The sequence below is a fragment of the Canis lupus genome, chromosome 30, assembly GCF_048164855.1.
Source record: "Canis lupus baileyi chromosome 30, mCanLup2.hap1, whole genome shotgun sequence".
Classification (NCBI taxonomy): Eukaryota; Metazoa; Chordata; class Mammalia; order Carnivora; family Canidae; genus Canis; species Canis lupus.
Window position 1 is genome coordinate 42,087,490 of NC_132867.1, and position 23,187 is coordinate 42,110,676.

The following is a 23,187-nucleotide window of genomic DNA, read 5'->3' on the forward strand; positions in this document are numbered from 1 at the left end:
AAGGCCGCCCAAAGCAGACCAGTCCAGGATGAAGCTCTGCGTTTCTTCCCAGCCCCGAGCGGAAGGAGGGCTCCCGCGGGCCGCTCCCTCGGGCAGGAGCCGAGTCGGGTCCCCATGCCGCTCCCTTACACACCCAGCGTCCAGTCCGTCAGCACCTCTCCTGGTTCACCTTGGAAAGGCACCCACAGTCCGGCCTCTGCGGGCCCCCCCCGCCCGCTGCTCACCTCCTCTAGCACGGCAGCCTTCCCCGGCCCGGAGCGTGACCGTCAGTGCGAGGCCCAGCGGGGGGGCGAGCTGCCCAGGTCCCCGGGGACGTGGGCGGTGGACTGAGGCCCAGGCCTGGCCGGGGAGGGGCCCGGGGAGGCCCCGTCAGCAGCCTGGGAGCCCGAGGGCAGTGGGGGGCCCGAGCGTGCCCGTGACCGCAGCGGAGCTGCCTGAGCGGGGAGCGTAGATGAGACCAGGCCGTCAGGCCGCACAGCCTCCCCGGCTTCCCCACGCCCTCAAGGTCCTCTGCCCTGCCCCCTCTCCTGCCCAGGATTGCACACCCCGGGGCGCCTGCAGGGCTTGGCTGCCTCCTCCCTGAAGCCTCGGCCGCTGCACCTCCAGCTCTGCTCGCGCCCCCACAGCAGCTCAGCGGACTTGGGTTGACGGTTCTCGTGGCGGAGCAAAGCCAGGTGAAGAGCTTGTGAACTGCTACCACCCTGCAAGAGAAGGAGGAAACGATGCACAGGTGCATCTGAACTCTGTGGGAGCCACAGAGTAGCGGCGAGCCTGGAGGTCCTGGGGGGCAGGAGGGCAGGGACGCTCATCTCCTTACACTTTCTGAGCATGGAACCGACCAGAACTTTTTCAGAAAATTAAATTAAGGGCAGCCCCGGTGGCTCAACGGTTTAGCACCGTCTTCAGCCCAGGGGGTGACCTCGGGGTCCCAGGATCGAGTCCTGCGTCCGGCTCCCTGCATGGAGCCTGCTTCTCCCTCTGCCTGTGTCCCTGCCTCTCTCTCACTCTCTGTCTCTAGGAATAAATAAATAAAATCTTTAAACAAATTAATATTTTTAATTAAAAACACAAGATGAGCCCACACTCCAAATGTTTGGAGCAGGTGTTCCCTTAAGGAATGCCCCGCACCCCTGGTTCCTTAGGGAGCTTCAGGGGCTGGAAGGCAGCGCAGCCCCCCGCCCCTCCAGGACCCCCAGCCCGGATGGGAGCTGGGAGCAAGGAGCCACCTGAACCGGAAGCCACCTCTCAGTCCTCGAGCACGGAGCCCCCCCGCGGGGGCAGGGAGGCAGGGGGCGGCCCGGGCTGTGCCACGAGGCACCTGCATCCAGAGAGGACGGGCCCGGCTCTGTGTCCAGGGCCTCCTGCCGGGATCCGCCTGGACACAGGGCAGCCGGGGACAGACACCCCGTAGGCTGGGCTCTGGGAGCTCCTGGGCCGGAGGACATGGCTCCACGGCGGACAACGAGGAAGGAGGGTAGGTCGGACGGATTTACCCTCCTGCTTGGACAACCCGCTGCACCAAGAGATGAAAAATATGTCAAAATCCACTCTCAAGATTCAGGCCCCAGCCGAGGAGGCGCAGCCGTCCCTGAGAGGCGGACGAGGTGGTCCCGAGATGCTCGGAGTGACGGGGCGGGGGGAGGCGAGGGCTGCCAAGGGCGCGCCGACCCGGGCCATCTCTGCAAACCTTTCCGATGAAGACATAGGACATCCTCAGATACGGGGCCCTTCAGAGTGGCGACCTGCGTCTGCCTCCAGAGCCCGGGCAGCAGCGGGATTTGGTCCTGGAGAGGTCGAGCTCAGGGAGTCTCAGGGGGTCCCACCCGAGGGCAGTGGCTGGACCCCGCCTTCCGAGCTCCTGCCCACTCCCTCCCCTCAGGAGCAAAGACTGCTGCTCGTCGGGGAGGCCAGGGGACTCCGGGTGAGCGAGCCTCCCGTCAGGCCTGGGAGCCTCATGTTCCGGGACAACTGCGGTGGATGTGAGGGCGAGCAGGGGCAGCTCTAAAGGAGTAGCCACCGAGGAGGTGAATGGAAAGTGCCAGGCGGGAGCGAAGCCAGGCCTCTCCCTTCTTTACCCACGCCCATCGGCCCAAGGCAGCCCTCAGGTTGGGCAGGCAGGTGCACCTGCCAGGACCGTCCCAGTGTCCTTGTCAACCGTGTGGGTGTCCTGAGCCCCCGGGAGGCGCAGCGTGGAGCCTGGCCAGCCTGGCAGACGTGAGGCCCCGGAAAGGGAGCTGCCCCAGAGCTGAGACGCCGCTGAAGAAGAATCCCGGGCAGCTCTGACTTCCCGGGACGAGGCGCGAGGGCAGGAGCAGCCGCTGCCACACTGCAGGCCGCGACTGGCACCTCCCGCTACCCGGCCCGGCGGCCCCGCGCCCCGGCGGTCAAGGAGCTACCCTTCCCTGGTGGTGCCGTCCACCCCCACCGGCTGGTGTTACGATCCAGAGCTGCCGTGATGGGGAGAGTGTTCTCAGGCTCCGGGGTGGCTCGAGCAGGATCAGCATAGCTGGGCAGGGCCCCCCCGGCCCCCCCGGCCCCCGCCCCGGCCCCGCAGCGCGCTCCCACCCGCTCCGCGGGCTGTGGAGGAAAGCCCTGTCCCACCCCGACCTGACTCATCCCCCTCTATCTCTGGGCTCCGCACACAGCCGCGTCTCAAATTAGCCCCGAGAGGAACAAAGCAGAAAACCGCGTCTGTTGCGAGGAGGAAGACAGAGGCGAGGCTGACACGCAGGGCCGGGCCCCGCCCGGCCGTTATCTCTCTTCCTGCACCTTTCCGTCTCTTCTGCTCGTGGGAGGCCGGAGCCGCCTGCGCAGAATGGAAGGAAACGCGGGACAAACGGGCAGTCTTGGCAGAGAGCGGGGCCCTCGGCTGCTCCAAAAATCCTGAAATAAGAAATGGTTTTCCCATAAAACATTTACTTATCGGAGATGCAAATGAGAGATATTTTTAGGAAATATGAACGCGCCAAGCACTGGTTTGCAGACGGCTACGTCCTTCTTCCCCTCCCGCAGCCAAAGCCACTGGAGTGGCTCCTTCTTTCTAAAATTCTTTTTTAGAATAACGACTTGGTTTGCTCTTTTCCTGGAGGGACGCACGCACTCCGCGAGGAGTCGAACAATCCCGAAAGTCGCCAGAGAGAAAGCAGTGACACACGAAAACGCGCACCGCCGATTCCAGAGCCAGAGACGACCCCATTCACGTCGAGGGGGCAGCCACGTGCAGAGCACAGGAGCCTGAGCACTGGGCTCGGGGCCGGCGGGGGGAGGATTTTCCTTGAATTTAGTGGAAGAGGAGGTTGAGTGCAACTGAGGCCGGCTGAGCGTCACGTAAGTTAATCTTTGTATGCTGTATGTTGGCAAATTGAACTCCAATTAAAAAATATGTAAAAAATTAAAAAACAAAAGATTGAAGTGAAAAAAATAATCTTTGCCGCAAGAACTAATTTCTGGGTGATCCTGAGGGAGAGCCATCATGCCTTAGGGAAAAAAAAGACAAAGGATTCTGGGCTGGGACCAGCCCTGCTTAGCGCACAGCATCCGGATTGGGGGCGCCAGCCGATAACCGGAGCCGGGATAGAAGAGGAGCCGGAAGCAGGATGAAGGACATCGGGCATCGGGAAGTAGGTGATGATAAAATCCCTGGAGCAAAAGTGGACTTCTAGTAGCTGGGGCAGCCCTGGGGGGGGGGGGGGGCTCCAGTGGTTCAGGCCCTCCCCCCCACATCCGGGGACGGGCTTCCAGTGCAGGTGGGGCTTCTGTGGGACAGGAAGCCACGAGGGGAGGTCCCCTGTCACCCGGGCGGGGGTGGCTCCCGTGATGATGCAAGGAAAAGACCAGCAAAGAGGAGCAGAAACCCCAAGCTGCTGGCGCAGCAGAGAGCCCCTGCAGACGAAGTCAGAGACAAGCAGAGGAGAAAACACGCGCACCACACAGCGCGGACCAGGGACCAACATCCTGGCTACAAGAGCAGCTCCTAGAGACTGGCGGACGGCCACGAGCCGGATAGAAAAGTGGGCAAAGGGCATGAAGAGACAGTTCACAAATGAGGATGGCAAAGTGAGTCGTAAACACCCGAGAACCGTTCACTCACGCGTGATCGGGGGGTGCAAACGTAAGCCGTGCCGAGATGTGATTTCTCTTCTATCAGATTCTTTACTTCTTTAAGGTTTTATTTCCTTATTCATGGGAGACACACAGAGAGAGGCAGAGACCCAGGAGGAGGGAGAAGCAGGCTCCCTGTGGGGAGCCCGACGCGGGACTCGATCCCAGGACCCCGGGGTCACGCCCTGGGCCGAAGGCAGACACTCAGCGGCTGAGCCACCCAGGCGTCCTCTCCTATGAGATTCTGTCAAAGGTCACAGGCACAAGTAGCGTGAGTGCCGAGGGTGTGGTCACACCGGCTCGGAGCATCACTGGTGCACCGCCCGGATGGAGACCAGCAACCCCCAACTACACACACACGTTTGCGCCCAGCATCCCACCTCCGGGGACCCACCTGGAGATGCCTCCAACAAAAACGAAAATACCAGTGCACGAGGCCATTGCTCTGAATTGCCGAAAGCTGGAGAACACCTGGATTTCCAGGCACGGGGGGTGGGGGCATTGAATGGACTCTGAGGTGGCTGCAGATCTGGAGTGGTTCTGGGACATGGAGATGTGTGAACGAGGCCAGGTGCACAAGAAGAGTCCGAGCCCTGTCCCCGCTCCCCGAGCTTCGGCACACCAGGCACTTCTCTCTCACCTTTGCTCCCAAGGCCCCCGAAGAGAAGCGTGCTGTGGCCCCCGTGCCTTTGCCCTTGCTGTTCCCCAGCCCTCTCGGGGACCTGGGTGAGTGACTTTAGTTCTTTAAGATTCAGCTCAAGTGTCATCTCATTCAGGAACCTGTCTCCGACCCAATCAAGCTCAAGCACCAGTGTGGGCGCCGGTGTGCCCTCGGTGCCGTTCTGCTACCCTGGGCTGGTGGGTTAGCAGGGGGAGACGGGCCTGGCTCAGACTGCCGGGTTCCAGCCATGGCACCGTCTCCCCCCAGGTGCATGACCCGGGCAGGTGGCGTAGGACACCCACCCGGCCAGCGCGTAGCAAGTGCCCTGTCGCCGTGACAGGAGGGTTCTCCACCCCCAAGCGTGGTGCCAGGCCGTGGCAGCCTGTGTCCCCTGTGTGCGATGTAGGCGGATGATTTCATTCATCTGTGTCCCCAGCGAAGTGATTTGCACGGTGTTCCTCATGTGGTGGCCCCCCAGTAAATAGTCACCAAAATGAACTTAATAGATTTATATTTTTGTCCTCAAAGAGGGTAAGTGCAGTAAAAATAAGAAAAACTGCCCCTTGACATGAGATACAGGGTGTACCGTTAGGTGGGGAATGAGCCTCAATTATAAACCCCCCAGCCCCCTCGTGGGCGTGCAAGCTGAGCAGTCACGCCCTGCCTGGGGGGGGGGTCCGTGCCCACGTGAGCCCTGCCAGGAGGACATGGCTCGCAGTTTCAATGCTCTGTGGTTGCTGTTTAGGAATTTTAATGATTTTGGGCAGCCTGGGGAGGCTCAGCGGTTTGGCGCTGCCTTCGGCCTGGGACGTGATCCTGGAGACCCGGGATCGAGTCCCACATCGGGCTCCCTGCATGTAGCCTGCTTCTCCCTCTGCCTGTGGCTCTGCCTCTCTCTGTGTCTCTCATGAATAAATAAATAAAATCTTTTTTTAAAAAAGAGATTTTAATGATTTTATGTTTAAAGAGACAATAAGGGAAGGGGTGGATATGGGCCGGTGCACCCCGCACCCTGAGTGGTGGGGTGGGGCCTGCGGTGCCCGGGGGGGCAGCTCTGTATTCGCCCTGCAGGTATTCCCATGGCTGACAGAGCGTGACAGGGAACGGCAGGTAGAAACACCGTGGTCAGGAGAGAGAGAGAGAGAGAAATACAGAGAGAGAGGAGATGGCGGGGGGGGGGGGGGACAGGGAGCGAGCGTGAGAGAAGCACAGACAGACGCAGATGCAGACATCAAAGGAAAGGAAAGAGACTCTTTCTTGCTTTTTGAACAAGGTGACCCACGTTTTCATCTGTTCACCAGGCCCTGCAAATTCCACAGCCGGCCCGGCTCTCGAGTGTGACTCAAATATGACACGTCCCCCCAGGCTTTGCTCTTCACCGAAAACAGGGAAGGCCGCAAAACCTCCGAAGGAAAATCAGGGCTGCGCCTCCTGTCGCGAACCTGGGGCGTCTGCGGCCCCTTGCGTCCCCGCCTCCACCGACCGGGCTCCGCCAGTGCACTTAGGCAAGAAAAAGAAATAGGAGCCACGGCGATCGGAGAGGAGGCAAATCTGTGTCTATCCGAGGACAGCATGATCGTGGATGGAAGATCTAAAAAGTCGTAGAGTACCTGTAAGAAGTTCGGGAATCCATTAAGCACACACGGCGAAGCTAAAGGATGCGGAGTCCTAGAAAACAGTCTTCATCTCTATATGCTAGTAAGAAACGACAGGAAATTAAATTTATAAAGGACGATTTGCAAGTAGTAGCGAAAGCCATAGACCAGTAGGGAGTGAATTTAAGAATAAGACACGCGGGACCCCCACCTGGCAGCTGCCGAGCGCTGCCGAGCGACGCAGGGTGCTGGTCGAGCCGTCCACTCTCCGCGGAACGACCTACCGATCCCTCCTGCCGTCGGCCCGATCCCAGCAGCCTTGAGTGGACACCGAGGGGCTCAGCCTTAGAGTGTAACGGGAAAGCACGGGACGCGGGCAGCCCGCTGCTGCTGACAAAGAACCGGGGGACGGCCGGTAGCCCTGCAGGAGCCACGCGGCGGCGGCGGCCGTGAGGACAGCAAACGGATCAGTGAACAGACTCGAGTCTGGAGACAGACCCACTGCGGCCAGAAATCACAAGACTGGTCGGGCTTCCGTTGGATTCACCCGAGGGAGAGTCCCCGGGGGGTGGTGGCCGTCATGTGCCCGGGGTCCTGGTCACCCCGGGTGTCAATCTGTCCCGAGCCGCCCTGCTGTGCAGCGTGTCAATGCTCTGTCTACACAGTGGCTCAGTTGACGGGGTGGGGCAGGACGCCCGCAGACCTCAGTGACGAGCAGACCGGGGGCTCTCCTGGGCCGGAGAGTAACTGCTCTCTTAGCCAATGTGTTGGCAAGTTTCTGCGACTTTCTAGAAACATTTTTTTTTTTTAATCGTTAAGCTCAACTCCTCCCGCCAATCAACGGATTGTGGAGGACGCTGGCACACGGCTGGGTGAGCCCAGCTGGTCCTCACCTGCCAGCGCGACGGCCGCCGGGGGCTTCCCGAAGTAGCGAGAGAGCGCGGCATCCACGCGAGCAAGGGGGCGGCCGGGGTCCCACCACAGCGGCGGGCACGTCTGGCAGCCTCGCCCAAGCCCACCCATCGGCATAGGTGTTAAATCCCGAGCATTGAGAACCGAAGTGGGATGAAAGCGGAGCTGGGGACGGCGGCGTGTGGTGCACACAGCCAGGCCATGCGGGGGCCGCGCAGAGGGCTCACAGCGCCCGGACACGCTGCGAGCACTGACATAGTGGCAACGGAGATATTATGAGACAGTCGGGGGAAAAACTGTGTTTTTTCCATTTTGGGAAGTAGTCAAAGCTTTTATATCCTACCAAAAATAGAAGTGGAATTCTAGAAAGCAAAAATAGGTGGGCTTATACATGTATGCAATTCAAAGGCATCCGCAGAGACTACAGATGCTCTGTCATCTTTCTGGAATGTGTGCCTGCGTTGCTGCGAGGCTGTGGACCAGCCAGGACGGCCGGCAGCGTGGGACCTGGTCCAGGCCCTCTCTGCCCCGTCCCCCCGGCTGGCCCTGCGCCGACGCCCTGGCGTGGTCCCCGTGGGCTGCAACCACTCCCGCCCGCCGCTCACACGGGTGCACAGCGACAAGGACGCATCGGAGCTCCTCTTCCGAGACTGTTGGCACCTGACCCTTCTCCCTGCAAAGACTTGCGAACTGCCGACCAGTAACCGGGTCCCGAGCCCCCCCGGAGGGGGCGCTGGGCGGGGGAGACATCGTCCCCGTTAGGATCCTAGGCTGTGTTAGAACTCTGAGGGCCGCACCCCGAGCTGGGGGACGGGTCCCCGCGTGTACCTCACTGACTTACGCCTGAACGGGCGCTCTGGGGGTGTTTACAGGTCGAGCTCGTGTCTCGTTTTCCCGTACCTTGTCATAACGTGCCTTAGCCCACAGACTTGGATGATACACGACTCGGAGACAGCTGTCCTGAGGGGGACGTCGAGGCCCACCGAGGCCCCGCCGCTCTCTCGGGGCGGCTTGTCCTCACTCTGGCCTCCGCGCTCTGGACAGAAGGTGGCCCGAGCCCCTCTTCCCCCAGCAAGGTCCAGCTTGGGAGACTCCGCTGCGGACAGGCACGCACAGGCCTGCTGGAGGGGAGCCCGAGCACATGCACAGATCCTCCGTCCTGCTGCTGCTTGTCCTTGAGTACGACTGTGGGCGGGCGGAGCGAGGGCCGGCGGAGGACTGTGCGCACTTCGGGGCCGGGCAGCACCAGGCGCGGGGAGCAGGGTGTTGCCGGGCTGCAGGGTGGCATCCGGGCACCCTCCCTCCAGGAGGTCCCAGAGCTCCCCACCTGGGCACGGGGCCTCGTCAATGTGTCTCTGGGCCTCTGAAGAAGAGAAGGTGGAGCACAGAGGCTTTGGCCAAGCAGGCCAGGGCAGCAAACGACACCTGGCTCGGTGAGGCCCGATCGCTGTCGCTTCCTGCCGGGCCCCTCAGGGCCTGATACAGCTGGCCTGGGCATCCAGGGTGCGTAGCTGTGCAACAGCCGGGCGACAGTGACGTAACTGGTCTGGAGGCCGCGGTGGCAGGAAACCTCACCCGATGCAGGCAATTGTCGCAGGCGAGAGGACTAATCCCGAGGAGAGATTCGGAGCTTCTCCCTCCATCCTGTCTGCCCGCTGAATCCCGTTGAGTAATGGGTGCAAACAGGGGGCCCAAGGGGATTGAGACTGGCCTAATTAAATCACAGGGCCAGAGCCCGGCAGATCCTCCCAGAAGAGAGAACAATGGATGTAGAAGGCGGCTGGGCAGGAGGGAGCTTCTGGAGTCGGGGAGGGTCCCTGGGGGAGACAGGGCACAGGAAGTGCCGCAGCAAGTTGCACTGTGTGGGAATATAAATACCCTCTCTGCTCTGGCATTCGCTGATCAACTGGCACGAAGATTGAAATTGCCTTTCAATTCTTTTCGTGTGTCAGACTGGTATTTCCTCCGCAGGCAGCATCATGCCGAGGCAGGCAGCCAGCCCAACCGCCCCTCCCTCCCTCAGCCAATCTTCTCGGGGCCAGTGGAGATCGGGTTTAGCGAGACCAGAGTTTGACTCTTGCCCAAATAAGAAGAAATAGAAAATCGTAATAGTCCTATGTCTGGCGCAAAAAAAAAAAAAAAAAAAAAAAGGAAAGAAAGAAAGAAAAGAATCTATAATTAAAAACTGTCTTACAAAAAAGCAAGCTCCAGACTTAGAAGGCTTCTGAATTCAACGAAATTCAAGGAAGAGTTAACACCAGTCTCACGCCACACCTTTCCAGAGAATGGCAAGGAAGGGGAACACTTCCTCCACTCATTTTATGAAGTTCAGTATTTCAGCCGGCCTCTCTCATCAAGGTAGATACCAAAGTCCTGACGAACGTCTCAGTGAACCAAATCTCGTTCTGCACAAAGAGGATATCGTGACCTGGTTGAGGCTTATTCGGGAAATGCAAGGTTGGCTCAACACTCGAACTTCAATCAACTTGTTAGCGTGGGCCGTTGGTGAGGCTCTAACAGGGTACGCGGAGGCCCGCCCGAGGAGCCGCGGGCAGCTACGGGAAGGGCACGCGCCCGCGGGGCAGCCCTCCTCAGAAGCCAGAGCCGACCCCAGAGGCTCAAGATGGTGGTGCCATGACGGGGAACCCTTGACCAAGTAAGGAAGAGAAGGCCCCAATCCCTGCTCCCAAGAAATCACCTCCCCACGTAATGAATATTCCTCCCCCTAGTTAACAGCTGTCCACAAAGGATGGAAACCCAGCCCCCGGGCGTGCACACTCGCTCTCTCTCTTGAGCTCACCTGCGCGCCCATCTCAAGAGCATACTTTTGCTTTAATAAACTCACACTGTGTCTCTTGTCTGCTGTGTTGTGTGTCTGTCCTTGAATTCTTCCTCGTGATGAGCCCAAGAACCTTCAGTGACATCTTTGGGACAGGCTGGGTCCAGGCCTCAGGGCCTGGGGTCCCCCTAGGTCACCAGGCAGCAAACTGAGTTCATCATATTAATAGAGTGAAACAAAATCCATGCTATCATCTCGATAGGCACAAAAGGAAACATTTGCTAAGACTCAACATGCGTCGGTGAAAAGAAACTCAGCAAAAGAGGAATAGAAGGGAACTTTCTTAATTTGATAGAGGGCATCTAGGTGAAAAATGTCCCAGGGGCGCCCGGGGGGCTCCGTCGGTGAAGCGTCTGCCTTCAGCTCAGGTCATGATCTCAGGGTCCTGGGATCGAGTCCTGCGTCGGGCTCCCTGCATGAAGCCTGCTTCTCCCTCTGCCTGTGTCTCTGCCTCTCTCTCTGTCTCTCATGAATGAATAAATAAAATCTTTAAGAAAATGGCCCTATTACAAGTATTACATGAAATGTAGAATTCTCTCCCTCTGAGACCAGGAATAAGATAAGGATGTTTGCTGTTGACGCTTCCAGTCACCACCAGCAAGTGAGGCAAGCCAAGAGAAAAGCAATAAAGGATAAAGTGATTGAAAAGAACAAATAAAAAAAAGTTGATATTCATAGGCACGATGAACTGTGTATATAGAAAATCCAATAGAACCTAAGAAAAATATTAAAATTATTAAGTACATCTGGAAAGATTCCTGGGTAAAAGATCAATATACAAAAACCAATTCTATTCTCAATAAGCCAGAAACCAGTGATGATAAAATAAAAATAGAGAACATTCTATTTTTTGAAAGATTTTATTTATTTGAGTGCGACAGAGAGAGAGCGAGAGAGAGCAAGCTGAAGTTGGGGGGGGGGGTGGGAAAGGGCAGAGAGAGAGGAGAGAGAAAATCAAGCAGACTCGGCACTGAGCCCGGAGCCCCATGTGGGGCTCGATCCCAGGACTTGAGATCATGACCTGAGCCGCAGTCAGACGCTAACCCGACCGAGTCGCGCAGGTGACCCCACAAAACAGAGAACATTTAAAAATATCATCCCAGGCATCGAGTTCTTGGGAACAAACCTAATGAGTTACGTGTGAACTATCTACGCAAAATATTGTCCGTTAACAAGAACCGAAACAAACAGCCCCGGGTCAACCGGATTCCAAATGCAAGCGACGACGACGGCAAGTGAACCCGGACCCCTACCTCACGCCATACAGACAAAGCAGGGCCGGGTGGATCGCTGCTCTGAGATTGAAAATTGGAACAATAAACCCTGGAGAAGGTGGCAGGAGCACGTCCCCTCGACTGTGGGCTCGTCAATAAGGCCACGGAAAGCACCGACCGTGGGGAAGTGTTGGTACATCGATCGCAGTGACATTAAGAAGCGGTCACTGAAGACGCGGTGAGGATCATGGGAAGGCCCGCTGCTGGCCGGGACGGTACCTGCACACCATGGGCGAGGGGCCTGTGCTCACAGTGTACAGGAGCTTCCGCGAATAAACAGGAAAACGCCGAGCAGCTCCTCCACGGGAAGGGACACCCACGTGGGCAACAAGCAGGGGTACGGGTACCCAGGGCGCCGGCCAGTGGCGGAGACCGCGGGGAGCTGCCGTCACAGCCCCAACAGTGGCCCAGATGAGAAAGCCCGTCAGCACCCAGTGGTGGGAACAGGGGCGCCTGCCGTCGGGGCCCTGGCGGGGCGGCGCTCCGGGAAATTGGCTGCGGCGGGACACGTGTGTTCCCTTGACTTGGGCTACACCCGACAGGAGTGGGACGTGTGGGTCCTCGGAAGCCCCGCCGGCAGCGTGAACACCCGAAGCCCCGCCGGCGGTAGGATGAGCAGAACCGCAACACCCTGGAGACCCTATGGCAACAAAATTGCGCGGGGAGCAGGCCGCGGGGCGGAGGTCACCCGCCTGAGCCCGCAGGGAGCGCAGACGGGAGATGGGAAGGCGACTCTGCATTGGGGGGCGACCTGGGCGGAGGCTCCACGTGTGTCCACCGCGGGTTAATTCATCAAGCTGCGCGCTTCTGATGTGGGTACTTTTCTGTGCACGTTCTGGGCCCCAACAGAGACGTTCAGCCACATGCACGGGAGGGTCCCCTTCCAGGGACCCAGTCGCTGCGTCCAGCGACTCACGCGACAGCCGGAGCCCTGAGAATTCTAGCGGGAGGCCGTGAACGCTGCCGAGCGCAGGGTGCTCGACGCCCCCGCCCCCGAGCCAGTGCCTCGCCTGCACCGGACCTGGACTAGGTGTGCGTTGAGGTCCAGCCGCTCTGGAGGGGCGCCCGGAGGCCGGAGGGGGTGGGGGACCCCACATCCACGTCTCTTCCCTCCCCACCCAGCTCCACTTGCTGTCAGTGTCTCCTGACGACCGCTAACCGAATAATGCAGAGACGACTCAGCAAAAACGAGAAAAAGAAAAAGAAAAGCTCCTCTTACTGGTTCTAGTTCACTATTTTATTTATTTCTAAAAATATTTTATTTATTTATTCACGAGAGACACCTGGGGCCAGGAACTTGGGAGGGCGTCTTCACAGGTGCTGAGCAAACCCCCTACCTCGTCTCCTCCTTAGGGGTCATTCCGGCTCCTTGGCCTTCCTGTTATATTTCTCTGTATATTTTAGAATAAGTCAAGTTGTATAAAAATCCCCTTTGGAATATGTATAGAATTCCCTGGACTCTTCAGGTAATTCGTGGGGGAGGCGCCGTCTTCCCGACCGTGGCGTCCTCCTAGCTATTGGAATGGCGCGTCTCTCCGTTCACTTGCTCCTTCCGTGACTTTTTAAAAAGTATTTTTTCTCCTTAAAGATCACACACCTCTTCTGTCGGATCTATTTTTAACACAGACTTTTGTATGTGATTGTAAAAACGGGGCCATTTTTCTAAATTACGTGTTGTTTGTTGCTCATGCACGGAAATTGCTGTGTGTGTGTGTGGGGGGTGGGCTTTGCACTCAATGATCTTGCTGGATTTTTTTTTAATATTTTATTTATTTATTCATGAGAGATACAGAGACAGAGGCAGAGACACATGCAGAGGGAGACCCAGGCTCCACGCAGGGAGCCCGACGCGGGACTCGATCCTGGGACCCCGGGGTCACACCCTGGGTGGAAGGCAGGTGCCAAACTGCTGAGCCACCCGGGGACCCCCTGGATTTTATTAAATCTCATCACCTAGCTGCAGATGACTTTTTATTTCCTGTGTGTGTAATTGTGTCCCCCGTGACCGTCTTCCATCTCCCTTTCCAGCCTCTGTACGTCCCAGCCCACGCTGTGCGGCGCTCTGTCGTCGGGGCGCCCGCTGCGCCGAGCAGTGGAGAGGGCGAGGGTCCTGGGTTTGTTCCCGATTTTAGGAGATTTTAGTGTCTCACACTTCGCCGGGGGTTTCATGCTCGTTTTACCTGCTTGTGGGCACCTCTACCGGGTTAAGCAGATTCCCTGGTGTCCCCAGTTCCTAAGACTTTGTTTCTAGGCACGGGGGATGCGGGGTGTCAGCAAGTCTCCCCTGCATCTGCTGAGAGGCTCGTCCAGGTGCTCTCCGTGGCCTCGGGTGGGTGATTCGCAGCACAGGTTTTTACGTGTCACGCCCAAGTCGACCTTAGGTAAGTAAGCCCAGCTTGGTGGTGCTGCCCTCGTTCTAATTCTGCGCGCTCCTGGATGTGGGGCCTGCGGTTACCTGCTTAGTTTACGGATGATGCTGGTCCTTCATCTCTTTGCTGCCTTTTCCTCAGGTTCCTGGGTCAAAATGAGGTCGGCTTCCTCTAGGAGACGGGGCGTCCCCTCTCTTTCTAGCCAGTGCTGTCCCCAGCGCCCCCTGAACTTCTCAAAGTCACCACGACCTCCGAGTCTGTCTCGCTGCTTTTGATTCATCACGGTGCCGGTGCCGGTGCGGGCTACCTTCCCTCCTGGGGACGCTCCGTGGGCCCCCCCCACCCCCCGCACTCTCCTCTGCTCCCCTCCTGCCTCTGCCCTGCCCCACTCTTCCCTGGCCTCGCATCAGGCACTCGCTTCTAGGCTCACTCTCCACCGACGCTGCTCTGGCCCTGCGGGAGCGAGGAGCACCGGGACACGCAGCCCTGGGCGCCTCCCAGGCCGCCACGGCCACACGAGTGGCACCCCGGTTTAGGTTTGCATTCCCCTCGCTCCCCGAGACCGTCTGTGCTCTTTGATGGGCTGGCCGAGCTCCCGCGTAGGGGTGGAGCGTGGCTTCACTCAACAGTTGGTGCATTTCTCTGTAAAGGGCCCACACGGGTGTCTTAGCCCCCCGCCGGCCTTCGCATCTCGGCTTAACCGCGGGGGGGGGGGGGTGTTGGTCCCATGCTATGGGGGCTGAGGGAGGAGGGGCCGGGGGGATGACACCCCGATCCACCTGCTGACCAAGTCTGGTCTTCTCTGAATTCACATTGAGTGGAAATGCTCCTCCCCCTGCCTCGGGCACCCCTGCCACCTGCCCCCTCGTCCTGAGGGCTCAGCTCAAAGCCGTGGTGAAGCCCGCTCTGCCCCTTGGGGAGGGGCGCACGCGACCGACCCTCCATCGCAGCCCTGCGGTCCCTGCCGCTGGAGCCGTTCCCCCCGGGGCGCCGGGCCAGCCTGAGCAGGGCGGGCGACAGCTCCCCTCGTGGGTGGAGAGCAGGCTCCGAGACGCCGCACAGCCCGGCCGGTGTCACGGCTAACACGCGGCGGCGCGGAGTCTGGATCCTGCCCTGCCTCGGGCCTGCCGAGCACACCCCCCTTCCCCGGTCTCACCTGCTACCCACAGCTCACCTGCGCTTACCTGTGCCCAGGACACGCGGCACGGAGCCGCCGGCCTGTCCACGGAGCCCCGTCTCTGCCTGCCTGCCGCGTGGCCCCCCCGCGGGCCGCTCCCCGTGCTGGCAGGCGAGGGAGGATCCTGACCACGCCGCGTCTCCGCACTGCAGGCCCCGGCACAGACCTGGGGTTGTCTCCACGCCAGCCCCGGCTTCCAGGTGAAGTCACGGTGAGTCAGAGCCCCGCCTCTGGTCCTGAGCTGGGGGGGCAGGTGCCACTGCAAGAACGGGGCCGGTCCGGTGGGTCCCGTGGCCGGGGGTGGGTTCCCTGGGGGCCTGGGGGTCCCGGAGAAGGAGGTGCATCGTGAGCTGAGCGGCGTGCCGGCTCCCAGGAAGAGCTGATTGATAGCTTAGCACCATCTGGTTTTCGTCATTCTGGTGTCATGCTTTTTATAAACACAGGACGAAAAAATATTTTGTCTCAAATAAATGTATCACGGTATATCGGCTATCTCGTATTAGCAGTTTTATCTCCTGACTTTTTTAGAAACCAAGAAATCAATAGCCTACTTTTAGACTGCGATCTAAAAGTACCCGTGGGTGTCCTTTCCCAAGCACACTGGGCGGAATTAAATAAAACAAGGAAACACATTTTTCTCAGACGCAGCTTTGGTTGGACTCGGGGACGGCGGCGGAGCAGACGTCAAAAGAACAAGAAAAAGGTTGTCCTCGGAGTGGGACGATTGAAATCCACCCGCAAGGCACGCGGGTCACCCGCCTGCGAAAACGGTGACTATGACCAGGGCGCGGTCTCCCCGGGACATGTCGGGAGTGGGGGCGTCACAGGGAGGTGGCATCGGCCCCCCCGGCCACCTGGTGTGAGCAGGAGGTGTGGGCGGCCCACGGCCTGGAAAGGATGGGCAGGAAGCCAGGCGGCGACCGCTGGGTGGTCCCTCCCCACGCGGGTCATGTGGGTCGCCTCTGGCTGCTATGCCCGCGGGCCTGGAACACTTCGGTCAACTGCCGTCTGTCTGTCCGGGAGCCGGGATGTGAATGAAGCCCAGCGGCCCCAGGGTGGTCGGGCTGGGCCCTCGCTGCTCCTTCCCCAGTTCCCGCGTGGGCTCCCCAGGCTCCTGCCCGAGCGCCCGGTTACACCCCATCTCCAAGTCTGCTGGGGGCCAGTGTCCCGGGGTCCCAAGTCCTGTCATTGTGTCCTGTAAGGTGCCCAAGGTGTCCAGAGTGGCTGCTGATTGCTTGTGGGGTCCAGCCCGGTGGCTGTGCCAGCGACAGGGAGAGTGGCCACCGTGGTCTCGTGCTGCTGTGTAGACCGTGTGCCCGGCGGCTGACAGGTTCACGCACCTACGTAAAAGGGGACACCTTGTCGCTGGGCCGGGGGCCGGGGCCGCTGGAGTCCCGGACTGCAAGCATTTGAGACTCAGGTTTGTTTTCCAGGACGCGAAAGTAATGTTAGATTCGCACAATTCGCACGAGCGAACTGAACAACAGACGGTCTGGGGGCCGGGCGGGCCGGGCCTGCCCCTGCCGTTCCCACCCCGGGCTGCCAGCACCGCCGGGAGACGGGGGACATCCCGGCGCCCGGGTGTCTGACGCGGCAGTAAGCAGGGGGCCCGAGGGCTGTCCTCCGAGCCTGGAGGATCCGTCACCCGGGCCCTGGCCTCACGCGTGCGCGCCGTCTGCTGGGCTCTGCACCACCTGGCAGCGTCCCCCGTCTGGGCTCCAGTGCCTGGAAATCGCTGTCCCCCATGTCAGCAGAGAGGCACCCCTGCGCGCCCTCCTGCGAGGCAGGGGCAGTGGCAGCGGCCTAGCTCGGCCGGCAACCCCGGGGCTCCCGTGTTCACGGCGGCACCAGCATGAGGGTCTTGGTGGCTCGCGGAGGACAGCCACGGGGATGCCGTGCAGTGAGTCCCACACCACCCGGGGCTGGGCTGACCTTGGCCAACGGGACTCGGGAAATGTGGCGGCGGCCGACATGCCCCGCGCGCTGCCCGGTGCCGCCCCTGTCGCTGCTGCCAGGAGTCACGCTGCAGGGGAAGCAGCCCGGGCCTGCCCGGCCCTCCTGCTGTCCCTGGTCGTGGCCACACGAGTGGGCCCGGCCCATGCCCCGTGGAGCGGACTTGAGCGCCGTGAGCAGCTGGCCACAGGACCGTGGGCAGAAGAGACCGCGATGAGCCGCGTGGTTCGGGGCGTCCGGGCACCCACAGGGCTCCAGGGGGCTGCACCCCGGCTTGTGGAGGACGAGCCCCAGAGGCCGTCCAGGAGTCCCGGGCTCCTCGGGGTGTCCGTGGGGCTCAGCCCCAGGCAGGGGACGGGGGACGGGCTGCTTCTTTCCCTGGGGCACCACCGAGGCCGACCCCGAGCTGGCCTGCAGCGCTCGCCGGGGCTTGGGTGACGCTCCCTGCGGCCGCCGGTCGGACTGAGGGCGCCGGTGCCCCGCTCGCAGCCAGCAAGGCTCTGGGCCCGGCTCCTCGCCCGCGTCAGCCTCCTCCGCCCACCGGACACTTGAGGAGGCAGCAGGCGTCCCCAGAGACGCCTGAGGTCTGGGCTGGACTCCGCGCTGGGGAGCCCGCCCGCCAGGCCCGACCGCTGCCTGCACGCGAGGCTCTGGCCTCGGCACCCGCCTCCAAGAATATGGATTTTTCCTTGCTAAGCTTCAGTGTATTTTCTGTCTCGAACACAACGCAGCCTTGGGTCGGTCACGCTGGCCTTCGGGAATGTGGCATTTGTACACGTGCTTATCATCACGCGTGTACAGTCCTGGAAAAGTCGGTCAACACACAGACCGGGGTCGGTTTACTGCACGCCCCGTAGAGGAGCTTCAACGCGCCGTTACCGGGACGGGGACCCCGAGAGCCGCCGAGCAGCCCCTGAGGTCAGCACCTGGGCTCGGACAGGCCCGGCCTGCTCCCGACCTGCGACCTGCGGCGCCCGGCACCGCGCCCCTCTCCCCGTGCGCCCTCTCCGCGCCCCTCCCGGTGCGCCCCCCCCGCGCCCCTCTCTCCGCGCGCCCCTCTCCCCGCGCGCCCTCTCCGCGCCCCTCCCCGCGCGCCCTCTCCGCGCCCCTCCCCGCGCGCCCTCTCCGCGCCCCTCCCCGTGCGCTCCTCCCCGCGCGCCCTCCCCGCGCGCCCTCCCCGCGCCCCTCCCCGCGCGCCCTCTCCGCGCCCCTCCCCGTGCGCTCCTCCCCGTGCGCCCTCTCCGCGCGCCCCCCCGCCCCCCTCCCCGCGCGCCCTCCCCGCGCGCCCTCTCCGCGCTCCTCCCCGTGCGCCCCTCCCCGTGCGCTCCTCCCCGTGCGCCCCTCTCCGCGCGCACTCTGGGCGCCCCTCCCCGCGCCCCCCCGGCCCCTCCCCGCGCGCCCCTCCCCGCGCACCCCGGCCAGGCGGGGGCGCGCGGACCCGCAGCCCCGGGCGCAGGAGGCTCGCGCGGCGTGCGCGCCCGCGGCCTGCGTGGCGGCGCCCCTCCCCCTCGGCGTGCGCGCGGCCGGCGGCGGGGGCGGCGGGGAGGGCGGAGCCGGCGCCGCGGGCCGCGGGCGGAGGGCGGAGGCTGAGGCGGAGGCTGAGCGGCGGCGGCGGAGGCGGCGGGGTCGGGCGGCGCTCGGGGCCGCGCTCGGGGCCGCGCCAGGCCACGGCCAGCGCGCTGAGCCCCGGCGTCCGGCGTCCCAGCGGAGCCCCGGCGGCCTGGCGGTCCGAGCCCGGCGGCGTGCGGCGCGGAGCGGCCCGGGGCGAGGTGAGCGCGGGCGGGCGGGCGGGGGCTCGGACCCGGGGCTGGACACGGCCGCGGGCCCGCGTTTATGTAAGCGCCGCCGGGCAGGTGGGGAGGCCGGGCCGGGCGGGGGTCCGCGGGCGGCTGCTGCCCGGGGAGGGGAGGCTGCGCCCGGGACGGCCCCGCGTCTCCTCCCCGGGGCGCCGCGTCTGCGCGGGATGCTCTGCGCCGCGGACCGGGAGGCTGCGCCCCGGGTGAAGATGCGCCCTTGGAGACGCTGCGCCCCGGGGTGAAGCTGCGCCGGGGTGGGGGGGTGGGGGAGGACTGCGCCCCGGGGTGAAGCTGCGCCGGAGCGGTGGACTGCGCCCCGGAGGGAGCTGCGCCTGGTGGGGGGCGGTGGACTGCGCCCCGGGGTGAAGCTGCGCCGGGGTGGGGGGGTGGACTGCGCCCCGGGATGGAGCTGCGCGGGGGGTGGGTGGACTGCGCCCCGGGATGAGCTGCGTGGGGTGGGGGGTGGACTGCGCCCGGGATGGAGCTGCGCGGGGTGGGGGAGGATTGGGGGGGTGGATTGCTCCCCGGGATGGAGCTGCGTGGGGTGGGGGTTGGACTGCGCCCCGGGATGGAGCTGCGCCGGGTGGGGGGGGGTGGACTGCGCCCCGGGATGGAGCTGCGCCGGGTGGGGGGGGGACTGCGCCCCGGGATGGAGCTGCGTGGGGTGGGGGGTGGACTGCGCCCCGGGATGGAGCTGCGCCGGGTAGGGGGGTGGACTGCGCCCCGGGATGGAGCTGCGCCGGGTTGCGGGGGGACTGCGCCCCGGGATGGAGCTGCGCCGGGTGGGGGGGGACTGCGCCCGGGATGGAGCTGCGTCCTGCGCCGGGGAATTAAGCTGCTCCCATAGGGGTTGGGCTGCGCCCCGGGATGAAGCTGCTCCTGGCAGGGGCACAGCGCCCCGGGGTGAACATGCGCCCATTTTTTTGAGGGGGGTCGCTGCGCTCTAGGATGAAGGGGAGGCAGCGTCCGTGGAATGAAGCTGCACCCGGGTTATGTCGGGGCAGGCGGAGGTAGACTGCACCTCGGGTGAAGGGGGACTGCGCCCCCGGGAGAGTAGGCTGCACCTGAGACGGGAGCCTGCGCCCCGGGATAAGGCTGCACCCCAGTGGAGGGGACGCTGCCCTGGGATGAGGCTGCCCCCCACGGTGAAGGGGACACTGTGCCCCTGGGAGGGGACGCTGCACTCCGGTGGAGCTGGGCCCCTGAGAACGGGGGACCGGGCCGGGGACAGCCCCTTCTCCGCAGGAGCGTGTCTGCTCCAAGGCTGATGCTCTCTGCCCAGGGACGGATGGCTGCGCCCCGACCCCGCGTCCCCTTCAGGAGGGCACCGCAACGGCTCGGAGCTGTGTGCTGCGGGGAGGGTAGAGCGCGCCCTTGGGGTGAGCTGTGTCCCCCTGGATGAGGCTGTCCCCTCCCCAGGGTGTCCGCGTGGGATGCTCTTCGCAGCGGCCGGGATCAGGTACCGTGGGTGCCGGGCACCTGGAGCGACCGGGAACAATCTGGGGCGGTTGGGGGCCCGAGGTGACTTCTGACGCGTTCACATCTGCGGTAGGAAATTTACCGGGTTTGAATGGGTCTGAGGGAGGGCGTCCCGTGGGGCTGTGCCCTAGAGGTGTCGGAGTTGCCGTGACCTCCGAGGAGCTGCCCTGGTCCCTGGCCCCGCAACCTTGTGTTTGTTTCGCAGTTAATATTTTTAGCCACCAGGTTTTGTTCGTTACTTCTGCTAAGGACATTTTGTTTCCTTATTAAATAACAAACCCTGGTGGTTAGTTCCACTCCTCAAGTGTAGGGAAAAGTGGCTTGATCTCAAAGTTGCTTCTTTATTTTGTCCCCTAGTGAAGATGATAGGTCGGTGAGCTTTGGGGAGCAGAAGGATTCGTCTAATCCTCTTTGTTTCCCCTTAAACTCACCCGTATATTTCATTCCTTTGAAAGGTGCCACCAGAGCTGCGTTTCGAACCCAGTGGGTAGTCTCGAGAGCAAGCAGCTCCCGGATGTCTCCGGGTTGCCCTCTTTTCTTGGGGGCAGAGGCTCCCCTCCGCCTGCGCAGGGTCTCCCAGAGGCGAAGGGGGAAGGCAGGCTGGCCCTGCTGCGCCGGGCAGAGGAGGATTAGCTGGCCTTCCCTGGCGGCCCCTCCGGTGGGCAGAGCCTCCCGGAATGGACGCCCGCGACAGGCCCGTGATCAGTATTTGATGAGACCTGCCGAGCTGGGTGCGGAGACCCCGCCCGAGCTAGAGGTAGGGGCAGGGGACCCAGGAGGGCATCGGCCGTGAGTGATGCCCGGTTGGACGTCCGGGGGTGCCCGAGACCCAATACATTCAGCTACGTCCCCCACAAAATCGGAAGCTATGGTTGGAAGGGGAAAAAGGAGGCCTTTCTGCAGGGGGCAGTGGTGAAAAGAGAATTGGTCCAGCTCTGAGAAACTGGTGACACACGCATCAGGAGGTGCCGCGTGCTCATGAAGTCGGTCCTGGAGGGCAAGACCGGGAATCGGCCAGCAGCGTCATGCGCGCACGGCGTCTCCCTTCGGAGGCAAATGCGCTCCTCGGCGACTTGACAGGCTCGCACTCCGGTTGCTTTCAGGTTTTTGGAATGAGAAAATTCTTTAAACTTTGCTTTGGTGGATGGGTAAGGCGGACTTAACTCCGTTGGCACGTACTCCTCTGTGGCTGGCTGCGTGCCGGGGCCTCCCCGTTGCAGGGCCGGGGGATACGGGGGATACCAGGTAGAGTCCAGAGAGGCCCACACGCTGGCAGCCTCAGTAATGCCTTTCATGGCACGACAGTTGTAGAAACAGGGTCTGGGACTTGAGTTATAAAACTTTAGAACGTAGAGCGTTAGAATTGTCACGTCTGGGTGTAGAGATGTCCACTCGCACGGCGGACGCTCAGGTACGGAGCTCAGGCTTCAGGCCGACTCCTCTCCTCCCTCTGCCGCGGTGGCCGGTTACCGTGTGTGTCCACGCAGGAGCCAGGATACAGACATGGTTGTGAATATGTGTGTGTGTGTTTTTAAAGATTTTATTTATTTATTCACAGAGACACAGCTAGAGGGAGAGGCAGAGGGAGAAGCAGGCTCCATGCAGGGAGCCCGATGGGGGGCTCGATCCCGGGTCTCCAGGATCACGTCCTGGGCTGTGGGCGGCACCAACCCGCTGCGCCACCGGGGCTGCCCTGTGGATGTGTTTTAATGTAGCTTTTAATATTTGCTCCGACGAACAGTGTCGCAGTGACTATTTTTTGTACGTAGGTCTGCCCGAGACCTGCCATGTCTTATTAGTCTCCACAATCCCTTAGTAACCCTAAGTTTTAGTTCAGAATCCCTTAGTCCCTCATTCTATTCCCTGGAAGGCTGTGATGCTCTGTGTAAATTTATGAACTTGTGAACAAGGGGCGGTTATTTAAATAGGGGAGACGGTCGGAAAGTATCCTTCGGAGGGTAATGGGCGAAATGAAATACTTACCAGCCTTTAAAAAATTTATTTAAGAGGAATTGTCGATCTTAGGGTGAAACTGAAAAGCTTAGAGTGTTCTAATTTTATTTAAAAACTTGTTTTTTTGTGTGTGTTAATTTTCTAAAATGTGAATTATTAAGAATATTGAAATTATCAAGATTTATAATTTGGTATGACGGGGAGGGGTGCCTGGGTGCCTGGGTGCCTGGGCGGCTGAGTTGGTGAAGTGTCTGCCCTCAGTCAGGTCATGATCTCGTGATGTCGGGCTCCCTGCTCAGCGGGGAGTTTGCTTCTCCCTGTCACCTTTACCCCTCCTTGTGGTCTCTGTCTTCCACGTTCTCTCTCTCTTTCTCTCTCAAATAAATAAAGCCTTTTATTTTCTTTAAAGATTTATTTATTCATTATTTATAATAGACAGAGAGAGAGAGAGAGAGGCAGAGACACAGGCAGAGGGAGAAGCAGGCTCCATGCAGGGAGCCCGACCCGGGACTCGATCCCGGGACTCGAGGATCACGCCCTGGGCCGAAGGCAGGCGTTAAACCACTGAGCCACCCAGGGATCCCCAATAAAGTCTTTTAAAAAACATAATTTGGTGTGATGGAAATGATGGTGTTAAAAACCCTATGAAAGTGAATCCATAATATATGTGGTTGAAAAGGCAAACAGCGAGAATTTCATTTAAAAAATTGTACATCGGAAAAAAAAATTGTACATCGGGCGCCTGGCCCGCTCAGTCAGCGGAGCTGTGACTCTCCATCTCAGGGCCGTGAGTTTGAGCTCACGTTGGGTGTGGAGCTTACTTAAAAGTAAAATAGAAATTGTACGGGGATCCCTGGGTGGTGCAGCGGTTTGGCGCCTGCCTTTGGCCCAGGGCGCGATCCTGGAGACCCGGGATCGAATCCCACGTCGGGCTCCCGGTGCATGGAGCCTGCTTCTCCCTCTGCCTGTGTCTCTGCCTCTCTCTCTCCCCCTGTGTGACTATCATAAATAAATAAAAATTAAAAAAAAAAAGAAAGAAAGAAATTGTACGTTGAAGCAGTTAGCGCGTCCTTATTCC

The 23,187-nt window shown here is 61.1% G+C and overlaps 1 protein-coding gene and 1 long non-coding RNA gene across 5 annotated transcripts in view; one reads left to right on the forward strand and one right to left on the reverse strand.

The window, feature by feature from the left end:
- Positions 1 to 13,836: 13,836 nt before the first annotated feature.
- On the reverse strand, positions 13,837 to 17,898 carry LOC140621792 (uncharacterized). Its single transcript, XR_012021532.1, has 2 exons — positions 14,926 to 17,898; positions 13,837 to 14,393 (listed from the first exon to the last, which is right to left on the reverse strand). It is a non-coding gene; the product is annotated as an uncharacterized lncRNA (long non-coding RNA).
- Positions 17,671 to 23,187, forward strand: part of ADARB1 (adenosine deaminase RNA specific B1) — a 137,003-nt gene continuing 131,486 nt past the window's right edge. For 2 of the 4 annotated variants that reach the window (XM_072807209.1, XM_072807212.1), the window contains exon 1: positions 18,536 to 18,650. The gene's annotated coding sequence lies outside the window, so the exon portion shown is untranslated. Of the gene's footprint in view, positions 17,800 to 18,535; positions 18,651 to 23,187 lie in introns of those variants that run through there. The other 2 variants (XM_072807210.1, XM_072807211.1) reach the window with 2 other exon arrangements.